This window comes from Delphinapterus leucas, chromosome 15, assembly GCF_059928025.1.
Source record: "Delphinapterus leucas isolate spDelLeu-1000000601 "Yukka" chromosome 15, BTC_Dleu_Yukka2, whole genome shotgun sequence".
Taxonomy (NCBI): Eukaryota; Metazoa; Chordata; class Mammalia; order Artiodactyla; family Monodontidae; genus Delphinapterus; species Delphinapterus leucas.
In genome coordinates, this window is record NC_143143.1 from 66,594,107 (window position 1) to 66,606,334 (window position 12,228).

The 12,228-nt window shown below is 58.2% G+C and overlaps 1 protein-coding gene across 6 annotated transcripts in view; it reads left to right on the top strand.

The window, feature by feature from the left end:
• Positions 1-461: 461 nt before the first annotated feature.
• The window catches only part of SRC (SRC proto-oncogene, non-receptor tyrosine kinase), a 57,682-nt gene continuing 45,915 nt past the window's right edge, over positions 462-12,228 (top strand). For 2 of the 6 annotated variants that reach the window (XM_089896839.1, XM_089896840.1), the window contains exon 1: positions 462-750. The gene's annotated coding sequence lies outside the window, so the exon portion shown is untranslated. Of the gene's footprint in view, positions 751-10,895; positions 11,242-11,285; positions 11,598-12,228 lie in introns of those variants that run through there. The other 4 variants (XM_022592462.2, XM_089896837.1, XM_089896841.1 and 1 more) reach the window with 4 other exon arrangements.

Genomic DNA, 12,228 nt, shown 5'->3' on the forward strand with positions numbered 1-12,228 from the left:
CTTCCTGCTTCAGTCCCCACTTTGGGAAACTCAGATCAAGGCCAGGGTCTAAGGTCCGGTTCTTGTCAGGTGACTCCCTTCTCTGTGCCTCAGTTTCTTCATCTGTAAAATGGGGATAATCGTTGGCCGGCCCAGCCCAGTGGGTTGGTAGGAATAGATCCTAAAATTGACCTGAACCGCTTAGCCTGGCACCTGGCAAGAAGTGAGCGCTCCATCAGTGCTGCTGTTGATTATTACTAATAATTTCGGGAGAGGTAGATTTGGGGTAAATGGGGTGGGTGGGCTGGGGGGGAGTTAGGGAGGGCATTTTGGCTTGAGGGCTGATGGGTGCCCCGAAGGGTAGGGAGCGCTCTCAGGGCGGGGTGGGGGCGGGGCTTCTGTGCCCGGTGTCTCCGCCCCCCATTCCCCGGCCCGCCGGGACCCTTGGCGTGGGGAGGCCGCGCACGGGTCTCTCCCAGGTCACCGGCGGGGAACTGTCCCGGCGCGCTTCCTCCTTCCTCCTCCTCCCGGCGGCTTGCCGGGCCCCTCCTCCCTGCTCGCGCGCTCCCTCCCTCCTCTTCCCCTCCCCAGGCCGCCGCCGCCTCCTCCTCCTCCTCCCTTTCTCTCTCGATCTGTCTCTCCCGGCCCGGAATCCATTCCGGCCTGGGAGCCGGAGCGGCCAGGCCGCCGTGTGCCCGAACCCCTGGCCGTCCGGCGGTCGGTCCTCCGGTGCGTCTGTCTGCCGGTGCGTCCGCCTGCCCGCCGGCCCAGGTGAGCGCCCCCCGGCCCTCCGCCGGCCCCCAGTCCCGGCCCGCGTGAGGGAGCCCCCGCCCGGGGACCACCCTGGCGTCGGATCGCCGGGCCGCGGGGGCTCCTGGCCCCCCTTCCAACCCCCATCCCCCCCGGGCTGAGCAGCGATCCAGGAGCGCAGGGCGGGCGCACCGGGACTTGTCTGGCGCGGCCTTTTGTTGTGATGCCGCCGGGGGAGGGGGCTGGGTGGGGGGGGGTGTAGAGGTCCGGTCCGCGCGGGGACCCCCTCCGGCTCACCGTCCCTCTACGGGCCCCCTGAGAGCAAGCAGCGAGCCGGGCCTGAGCCCCCGGGCCAGGTCTAGGCCAAATCTGAAATCTGAGCCAGTCGGCGCCGCCTCTGGCCGCGGCTGCCCGGCTTGGCGCCCCCAGCCCTGGATGGGGGGTGGAGAGGGGGCGGACAGGGTGGGCCTGGGGGCGCCGGGTTGGGGGTGCCGGGCCGGGGCACCAGGATCTCCCTGTCCTCGTGGGGCCTCGGGTAGGGCCTGGTGCTGCCGGCCTGGAAGGGACTGGCCAAACTGTGCTTGGTCCCTGCTGCCCACAGCCCCCAGCCTCGCCTCTCGACAGGCCCAGCCGCCTGTCTGCTCAGAAGTTGGCAAAAGTTTGGGGATTTCGCCACCAGGCTGGGTCCATTTGTCCGCCTGGGCTGGGCTTGGTGGTGGGTTTGAGTCCCGACAGGGGCCACCACTTACTTGCCCTCCTGTGTGTCCTCAAACAGCTGCCTGCCCTCTCTGAGCTAGGGGTCCTCATCAGGCCCCGCTGCGGGCCTGGCTGGGCTTACTGGGCTGGTGGAAGGTTGGGGTGAACAGAAGGGGGTCACCTGTGGGGTAGCAGTTCAGCCTCTGGGGCCTTCAGGCAGACTTGAGAGTGGACGGAGCCCATGCGTGGCCCTGGGTGAAGATTCCCGGGCTTCAGGGACTCTGTCCAATTGGGACAGTGCTCTCTGGGTCACCTGGGGTGAGTCCGGGCCCAGCCATAGTGCAGCTGAGACCAGACGATTTCAAGAATGGACCAGGCTGGTTCCGTTGCTGCCCCTCATCTTGGCCTCCTGGCTGGGGAGACAAGACCTAGGCTTCTTGTCTCACTGGGTGACCTGGGCCAAGGGACTACCCCTTTGAGTCCACATGTGTGCAGTGGGGATCCTCAGGGGAAGACTGTAGGCACTCCTGCAGGGAGGGGCTTAGCATGTGGTAGGTGTTCGATAAATGAGCACTTCACTGGATGAATTGCCTAAAAAAGATGGGTGGGAGGTGAGATGGCTGGTCCTAGGGGGGTGGATTGGTGCCCCCAAAGCCACCTCCTAACCCTCAAGAAAGAAACAGCCCCGGCACAGTCTTGCCACCCAGCAGCTGTGTGACCTGAGACAACTCACTACTCCCTCTGGCCTCAGTTTTGTTAAGTATAAAATGGGCCCATGATAGTGATAGCTGCTAACATCTACTGAGCACCTCCTATGAGGTAGGGACTCTTGTGTATCTCCATTTTGCTGGTGAAGAAACTGAGGCTCAGAGAGGGGAAGTGACTTGACCAAGCCACACAGTTTGAAGCTGGAATGAGAGCCTAGACCTCAGAGTCCCTGGTCTGGCTGCCCTTGCACCCTTCCAGTGGTGGGGGAACTGGGGTTTCCCATTATGGGACCAGGCACGAGACAGTGTTGGAAAAGACTCTACTGATGAGTGAGTGATTGGGTGGAAGCCACGAGGCCCTTTTGGTGGTGTGGTGATGTGGTCTTTCCACCCAGGGGAATGATTTACAACAGTGTGTCACCTCTTTCAGCTGACTGCCTGCCTAGGCCCTCCTGTGCGGCTCCTGGGCCTTTGCTGGTGTCCCCGCTGGGAGTGCCCTTTCCTCTAAGAGCTGCTTGTCTACTCTTGCTCTTTAAGGCTTAGCTTAAGGCTCACCTCTCCCAGGAAGGCCCCCCAGCTCTCTCCTCTCCTCCCCTCGCTTCTTCCCAGAGCATGAAGTATCCCCAGCTCATAGCTAGTTCCTGCTTTGGCTTCTTCCCTAATTGTGACCTGGGGTTGGCAGGGTGGGGAGGGGGGCTTGTCTAGCTCCCCCAAAGCCCCAGGAGCCAGGGAGGAGATGGCTCAGTGGCCTGTTGACAGACCGCCCATCCCTGGTCCTCAACTGACCCCGTTTCCCCAAACCTGCCGAGACACAAGCATCCATGGCCCTGTATTGAGCACCTACAATGTTCTAGGAGCTTTGAACTTGGGCTGAGCAGTGTGGTGACGGGTTAGCAGTGGGAGCTGTCGGAGGCCTCAGGAGGCTTCCAGGAGGTGGTGACAGGAGGGGGCAGCAGTTCCCTCAACAAAGAAGGGGCAGAGCGCTATTTCTTCCCTTCAGCTCAGACGCGCCCCAGGGCCCCTGGGGTTGTGAGGAGTGGTCAGCCTGGGTGGGTCCTTGCTGGGGAATTGTGAACAGGTCCCTGGCTGCCCAGAAATTTAAGTCTAGAGGGTGAGCCAAGTAGCAAACAGGTTGCCAAATAAATTAATACATAATCACAGATGTGATAAGGGCTCAGAGGGAGAGGCGTGGGGTGCAGAGGAATCTCGAAGGAAGCGTGGAGGAGTTGGCCAGGCATGGAGCTACGGGTAGGGCTTACCAGGCAGAGGGGACTCCAAATGTCCTGAGGTGGGGAAGCGTGTGCTCTTGTGGAGAAACAAGGAGAAAGCCTGTGAGTCTGGAGCGTAGAAAATTAAGGGGAGTGGGTGAGAGGTGAGTGAGGGGGTGTTGTCAGCAGGACTGGGCCATGTGGGGCCATGTAGGCCTTGAGGAGGAGCTTGGCCTTCATCTTCCCACAGGGGGCTGATTGGTGTCCCCGGGGTTAACAGCCCCATGTTGGAGACCAGGGGTGCAGAGGTGACCAAGGCACCTGGTGGAAAAAGATCTGTGGGCTGGACTCCAGGTATTCTGTGAGGGCCTAGATCAGATATCAAGAGGAGGCGGCATTTGAGGCTGGGCTTTGAAAGTAGCGTAGGAGTTCGGTAGCAGGAAGGCAGGAGAGGGTGAGAGCCAGGGGTTGGGGCAGTGCCACGCAGGGTGACTGGAGGCTGGGAGTGAGGTGGGGAGCAGGGAGGGGTCGGCTGGGGAGATGGAGACAAAGGTAAGGTAAGGGCTCAGGACTCAGACAGGCTTGCGTTCAAGTTCTGACCGTGCCCGCCTGCTGTGTGTCTTTGGGTCATTCATTCTATCTTTCTGAGACTTAGCTTCCTTGTATTGAAAATGGGAACAGTAAATATCTTCCTATCAGGTGAGGGTTAAAGGAGGGCCGTATGCCCAGTGCCTGGAGCCAGCAGGTGCTCAGGAAATGGGACCTGCCTTGTATGGTGTGACACTGGGCGGGTCAGTTCATCCAATAGGTCTGGCCTCCCCAGCTGTCCGGTGAAGGATTTGAGTGGATGATTCCCACTGATTCTGAAGGTACTGGTCTAGGAAAGGATGCTGGCGGCCAAGGCCACCCGTATACCGGGCGACTTGAGTCCTGCCTTGCCCTCTGTGTGTGAGGAGGCTAAGCTGGGAGAGGTCCGCTGGTGTAGCCCATCCCAACTTCTTGAAAGCTTGCCTTTGGTGAGATTAGCCCCATTTTCCACATGTAAATTCTAAGACCCAGAGGGGAAGACACTTGTTAGGGTCTCCCAGTTGCCAAGTGACAGGGCCGCACCTAGGCTGTGGGGCTCTGGGCTCCTATTCCAGGGCTGGGCCTCCCGTGTCTCTGTAGGGCTTACAGCCCCTTCAAAGGCCTCCACCCCCCTGCCCTGGGCTTTTTGACCGGAGCCTCATTTCCTGCCTGAGCTGTGTGGCCCCCGAGCCTCTATCTCCCTTTGGGTTCCCCCAGCACTTTACTTCCCCTCCATTGCTCCTACCACCTTATCTCCATGGTAAACCACTCTGGTTTCCACTCGAGCCCCTAGAGGGGTGGGGGCCCCTTCCTTTGGGGGCATCTCAGATTCCTCATCTATGAAGTGGGGTAGTATGAGTCATGGCTCCCAGGATGTCCCAAGGGGACTGAAGTAAAGCGTTTAGCACACATTAGCTCGATAGATAGGGGTGGGGAACAGCCAGACACCTGCTCGAGGCCATTGTTTTCTGGCAGCTGACACCCCCTTCCTGTGACTCAGTTTGTGAAGCTGTAAAATGGGCATGGATGTTGCACTTAGTATGGCCAAAAGGAGGATGGCGTGAAGCTGTACCTTAGGCTCTCACCTGGTAGCTGGCTCTGCATCACTGTTCCTGGGGTGGGTGACCCAGTAGGTACCTCCCCTGTGTTCAAGGCCCTGTTCCCAGCTGTCTGTCCAAAGGCAAATCACTCAGCCTCCCTGAACCTCAGCTTCTGCACACCTCCCTTGTGAGGATTAAATCAGAGAATGTCTCCCAGCAGCTTGAAACTATTGGATGCCCAGTAAATGTTACGTCTTTCTTTCCCCCTTCCCGTCCCTTGCGGGGACTCAGATATTACCCAGTCTAGGGATGGCCCAGGGTTAGGGTTAGGGTTAGGGTTAAGGTTCGGGCTCGGGTTAGGGTTAGGCCTAACCCAGACCAAGATTGCTGTGTTGAAAAAGCTTCTGAGGTCCATTCTTGGCTTCATGGGAAAGAGTGCTGTGATAGATTAGTAATGTCTGCCCCAGACAGAGGATTAGACATCACTGTATGTGTGCCATGAGTTTGTCATTCCTGATCTATTCTGACCTTCTCTTTTCACAGATGGGGGAATTGAGGCCAGAAAGACCCAGAACATATTGTCCAAGCAGGGAGAAAAATGCAGATCTCCTATCTTTTTTTTGTGTGTGTGTGTGTGTGTGTGTTACGCGGACCTCTCACTGTTGTGGCCTCTCCCGTTGCGGAGCACAGGCTCCGGACACGCAGGCTCAGCGGCCATGGCTCACGGGCCTAGTCGCTCCGCGGCATGTGGGATCTTCCCGGACCGGGGCACGAACCCGTGTCCCCTGCATTGGCAGGCGGACTCTCAACCACTGCGCCACCAGGGAAGCCCCATCTCCTATCTTTTCATCCAGGGCTCTCCCCACCCAGCCAGGCTGTTCCTTCCCACAATACAATGCAGGGGATGGGGGGCTGAGTCAAAGAGTAGATGATTGGGGAAGATCCCAGAGGTGGAAGCCAGAACCCTGATTTCCCCACCCCTTTCTGTGGGACTTTGAGCAAGTGACTTCCCCTCCAACCTGAACCCCAGTACCTCCCCTCCTCTTGAAACTACCCAGAGAAGTTCCAGTATAAAATGAGAAGCAAGAGAGGAGAAGAAGCCAGGTGATCTTGCCCAGGTCCTTTCCTCCTCTGGTCCTCAGTTTCTTCATCTGTCCGGCATGGGATCTTCCCTCCTGAGGCTCTGCGACAGGGATCTTAGCCGGGGTTCTCCAGGGGCTGGCCTGGCTGAGTCCTCTTTGATGCCGTGTGAGCCTGGCAATGTCAGCGGGGCTGTGGGGGGCTGTTGAGAGACTGTGGGGATGGGTCCTTGGAGTCCTCAGACCTGCTGGGCTGTGAGGCCGGCACAGGTGGTCTCCCGGCGGGGGGATGGAAGTTGGGGTAAGTGTGGTGTCGGGAAGCTCAGCTTCCCTGTCAAGGTCTGATTATCTTTTCTCCCCCTGCTTTATCCAAATTTGTGGCCTTGACTTTTACTCTGTCTGATGTCGATGTCCTCACTTGTGCCCTCTCCGGCCAGGTCATAGCAAGGTGACTTATTCCATTCTTTGTCCCATCCCTGGGGTGGATGGAATTTTTGTTTCTATTACATAGAAGAGGGAAATGAGGCTCAGAGAGGCCAAGGTCTGGGGCCACAATCACCCAGCGGAGTGAGATGTGAGCCCAGACATCTGGCTTCTGGTTGATGTGAGGCATCTGAGTCCCACTGGGTGTGCGCTCAGCTTGGCTGAGCTCTTTCCCCGGGTAGAGGGTGGATGTGTTGCTGGGCGGGCAGGAGATCCTGACTTTCTGGGCTTCCACCTCTGGCTGGTGGATCTACACTCAGATCTGGAGGACTGGGATCTTGCTGGGATCCCCAGCTTCCAGGATTGGCACATAATGGGTGCTCCATGGATGCTCATGGACTAAAGGGAGTGGAAGTAGCCAGGCCTTTGGAGCGAATTGGTTCTGGTTCGAGTCCTGGCTCTGCCACTTGTTTGCTATGTGTGATTGTGGGAAAATGGTTGCTCTGAGCCTGAGTCTCCCCATCTCTGATGTGGGGACAACAATGCCAGTACAGCTTTGACAAGGTGGCATGAGGGTCAGGTGAGCGAATTTGTGTCTGCTCCGGCGCAGGGCCCCCACACAGTAAGTGTTTACGATTTCTGAGTGTCTGTGATTATGAAGGTAGTTCCCTGACGAGGTGGGAATTCTGGGTCTCTGCAGGTCAATTGATCCAGGAACGCTAGGGCTGAGACTGGACGCCTGTGTTCAGGCTAGTCCTATGGGGTGGGGCTGGTGGGGAGGTTAACTAGAGACAGACAAGTTTGGTGGCTGGACCTACTGGAAGCCCCCATCTCCAGCCAGCCTCCCTGAGCCCACCTCCCGCCTCAGCCCTTGCCCTTCTGTGGCTTGTCAAGGCCTCCCAGTGCCCTGAGCCCTGGCATTCAAGGCCCCCTCACTGAATGAGTCCATCTCTCTGAAGGTGGCTGCCGTTTGAGCACTGGGTGCTTTGCGTCTTTGCCCACGTGGCCTGGAGGCAGGGGCTGTTACTGCTCTTGTGGTTTGGGGAAGGTCCCCAGCAAGGGCCCCTGGGGGTGCTGGTGGTCTGGGCCGAGCTCTTTCCTCTGCTTCACTCTGTCACCTCCCACACCTCCCTTTCACTCAGGTGACCCTTTAGCCTTTCTGAACCATCAGCTGCTTTCCTGCTGGCCCCGGGTTTTCCAGCATCCATGCTTTACCCTGTGGGTCCTGCTGCCTGGTGTGCCCTCCCTCTCCACACCCATCATGGCTAAGATGCCTCTGCCTCCGGAAAGCTTTTGTTGACCATCCTCTCTGCCCCAACCCAAGTCCATACTTTCCACGCTCCCCTCTTCTGCACCTGCCTTGCCCATTCTCTGCCCTCCCTCATGGCTCTAGCACATTCTGCCTTAGATGGCAAGTCATAGGATTCTTTTTGCCTCTAAGGGAGTACAGTGATAGTGATCACTCCCAAGGGTGCCACACTTTACAGTTTACAAAGCACTTTCCTCAATCACCTCTGGCCATCCCCAGCAGGGCTGGGAGGGAGACAGACCATCATAAAAATCTTCATTTGGGGAATTCCCTGGCGGTCCAGTGGTTAGGACTCTGTGCTTCCATTGCAGGGGGTGCGGGTTCGATCCCTGGTCGGGGAACTAAGATCCCGTAAGCCACGCAGCATGGCAAAAAAAAAAAATCTTCATTTGGCAGATGAAGAAACTGAGGCCTCAAGGCAGGGTCATGCCAGACACTACTGTCTCTGCTTTGGCAGGTGGAACTGAACCACCCTCCCCGCATAAGCCCTTAGTCCTTCCAGTGAGGAACTCCTTTTTCAGAGCCCTGTGGAAGCCTCGACTTATTATCAAAAGGAAGATCCGGAAGTTCAGAGAGGTGAAGTGATTTGTCTGAGGTCACACAGCCTGGAAAGCTGGCAGAGCTGGGAGGGTTCTATCTAGGAATTAGAGAAGAGGCAGGTTGGGCCCCCCTTCCCACCCCTTCGGAGTGGAGAGTCGGATACCACCCGGATCCTAAAGGAACAGTGAGCCCAGTGGCCCAGCTCTGAGGATTCCTTCCATTGTCATCCGTTCCTTGAGCACATAGTTGAGCCCTTGCCCAGTGCCAGGCGAACGGCTGTGTCTGGTCCCCACAGCATCCCTGCGAGGCAGCAGTTCTGGCCCCATTTTACCAAAGAGGAAACTGAGGCTCAGAGGAGCAAAAAGGCTTGCCGAAGCCACCCAGTGCGTGGATTTGGACCCAGGGCCTCCTCAGCACCGCAGGCCTGCCCTGCCTCCTCTGGGCTGAGCCCCACTCTGCCTCCTGCCTGACCCCTGACCCCTCCTCCAGCCCCTCCCTGCCGCTCCTCTCTGGGCAGTGTGAAGGCCAGGAGCCTCCTCTGGGAAGCCACCCCACCCCTAGCCCCACGGGTTTCTCCTCTACCTCCATATTAGCTGTGTGACTTTGGTGAGTCAGCTCACCTCTCTCTGCCTCAGTTTCCCCATTTGAAAAACAGGCCTGATGGCAGTATCCACATCACAGACTTGTTCTAAGGATCGAGTGTGGCACTATGCGTGATGCTCTGAGCAATGCCAGCACGTAGTAAATGCTCAATAAATGTTAGCTGTTTTATAATTTGTTTCAACCTGGGGAGGAAGGGAATCACAGCCCCATTCTCCAGATAGGAAAACTGAGACCCAGAGAAAGGAAATAGCATCCACCAGACCACAGGGGGATGTCACAGCCAGAAGGTTCCTGTGGCACATCTCACTTTCCAGATGGGGAAACTGTCCCCTTCCAGGACTCAGTTTTCTCATCTGTGCAGTGGGTCTGTGCATATCTGGGGGGAGATAGTTCCATCACTTTGTACCAATGTGGCTCCTCAGTCCTCAGCCACCCTAGGATGGGGGTCAGAGGGATGTAGGGGCTCTTGTTCTGTCCCCTGCGCCCTGTGGGGCTGTGCCCTGTGTTCTCTGGCCCTGAGTTATGCCAAGTCCCCAAGGCTGGGCCTGCCTAGGAAGCTGAACCAGGCCCTGCCAGGCCTTCTGGGTGCCCTCTGGCTGCCGCCACCCAGGTCCCACCACATCACCTGGTCCACCTGCCTCCTCTGCTCTGTGTCCTGGGCAAATGGCTTCTCTTTTTGAGCCTCAGTTTCCTTATCTGTGAGATGGGGGCAGGGGTCTTTTCCTCACAGGGCTGTTGGGAAGATGTGATAAGCTCATTCTCCCCAGATGCCTGCCCATGTCGGGCTTATAGAAAGTGCCCAGTCCGTGGCTACGTTTACAAGGATTGGCAGGATTCTGACTAGCAGCAAGGGGAGCAGCATTCCAGGCAGAGGACCCGGCTGAGCAAAGGCTGGGAGGTGGGATGGTTTAGGGAGCACCCCATGGGTGGGTGGGGGAAAGTGGGAGAGGACCCCCCACCTTCCAGGATTTGGACCAGCCCTGAGGGAGGTGGGCAGGGTGTCAGTGCCGACTGCGGTGGTGTCGACCTCCCCACCCTCCAAACTTTAGATCTCCTTTCACAGCTTCTGGAGCAGCCACCTGCCCTCCCCACCCCCACCCCTGCCAGGTGTTCCCGGAGGCCCTGGAACCAGATGAGCCACAGTTCTATTTGGGGACAATTCTGCTGTTCCCGTTTCTCTCCTGTGCCCTAGTTTCAGAAACGACGTGGGTTTGGTTACCAGTTGGCCGTTGGTGGAAAGCCCTCTCCCCCACTCCGCCCCTACCTTAGATCTGTGGGCAGTGTGGGCAAAATCGGACTCAGTACTGCCTCTGGGAGCTGCTCCTGGCTTCTGCCCCTGGGGTCTCCAGGCAGGGAGTCGGCAGCTGGACTTCTGATTACCTGCTGGTGAGGTCTGGGCCTTGTGCTGGGTGCTGGGGACCCCAAAGATTCACTCTGGGAGCAGCCTACAACCTGGGGGAGCCAGACACAGACCCTGATCGTTGCCCTACCATGAGGTAGGAACCATATGAACTGGGGCAGCTATTATGATGCCAGAAGGGCTTTGCAGAGGAGGTGATAACCTGGCCTGAAGATTAAAGGGTGAGCAGGATCTCATGAGGGGAAAAGAAGGGTGAGGGCCTACCAGGAAGAAGAGAAAGCATGAGCAAAGATCTGGAGGTGGGAAAGAGCCTGATGTGTGTCCACGTAGCCTGGGGAGGTGGGGAGCGGTAGGTCAAGTACAAGGTACTTAGACGATGTCTCAGTTGATCAGGCAAGGCTTTGGCCTGGGGCTGCTGGGAGCAGGGCAGGCCTCCTGCTGAAGGTGTAAAGGGAGGACAGAGAGAAGGATCAGGCCGGGCTCAAGTGCTCAGTTACTGTTGCCAAGTGAAGGTAGCCCACAGAGGCTGGGGTTTAAGATAAGGATCAAGAACCCCTATCTGGGACAGAAGGTAGGGGCTGGTCTGGGGTCTTGGAGGGAGTGGGTCAGGGAAGACTTCCTGGAGGAAGCGGTACATATGACATACCTGGAAGAATGGAATGGTTCTCTGGGAGCAGGTGGAGCTTGAGAAAGGCCTGAAGATGCAGTGTGAATAGTTGCTCTTGTTGGAGCTCAGAGGAGTGGTAGAGTTTGGCCCTGAGAGGTGGCTGATGCCAATCAATGGAGGGCTGGGAGTACCTGCCTGGTGAGACTACACACTGCCCTCGGGCAGCGAGGAGAGGTGCGGAGGAGGGGGGACAGAACTGATTTGTCTGGTGCTGTGGGTAGTGCCCAGCTGAGGGTAGGTGTCCCGTCAGCAGTGTGGCTTTGGTGAAGTGGCTCTGGTGACTGCCCTGAGAGCAGATGGGCCTGGAGAGAAGGTGGGTGGCGGCCAGGCAGGTGGCAGGTCTGGAAGCGACAGGGGAGCGGCGGGTGAGGGGTGGGGGGTGTCTGCCCCCTGGTTTGCCTGCCCGCACAGCCTTTCCCTGTGCACGCCTGCCTGGCAGGAAGCGGTGGAGACGTGTTGGGGCCGGCAGACTCCAGAGGCACCTGGGGCACGGGCTGGGCGTGGGGCGAGGGCTCCGGGGTTCAGGGCCCGACCTCCCTCCCTTGTTGGGTAAACCTCGCCAGGGTGGTAGTCTCCTGGTAGCGTGAAGGGTCAGGCATGGTTGCCCACTTGTACCTCCACAAGGCCCCTCCACCCTGCTGAACCCAGAGGGTCTATACTCCAGACATGGTGAGTTGAGAGCTGTGGCTGAAGACTCTGGTGCCAGGTGGGCCTGGGTTTGAATCCCAGCTTTGCTCTTTACTGGCTGGGAGACCTTGGCCAGATAACTTTGCCTCAGTTTCTATATCTGTAAAAATTCGGGTCGTCCTAGAACCTCCCTCCTAGGGCTCCCAGGGAGGATTAATGAGATTTTAGAAGGCTGTGCCCAATACTGTGTCAGTCCCTGGGATCTGGCTTTGGAGCTGTTGGCCCAGCTGACCGGGGGTGCCGGGACCTGTTGGGAGGCTGAGGGGCAGCTTCCGGTCTGCCCCGGGCTCTCAGCACCGAGGACAAAGCTCCTTTGTGGTGGGACAGATGGAGTCTGGGAGCCCCCCCTCTTTGGGACCAGGGGGCCATCTGCCCCGCCTTCTCACCCAGTTCCCCTGGGGGAAGGAGCTTCCTCAGACCGAAAGGATGGGAAATGAAAGTCGGGCTGTGCAGGAGGAGAGGCTGCAGTTGCAGAGCCTGGCTGGTGAGCTTGGATGCACCCTTCCCTTCTCCGGGCCACCTTTTCTAAGCCCCGGGCATCCCTGGTAAGTCCCAGGCCCACTGTGTGTGCCCTGTTCACTTATCCATCCATCCATCTATCCGTCCATCTTAT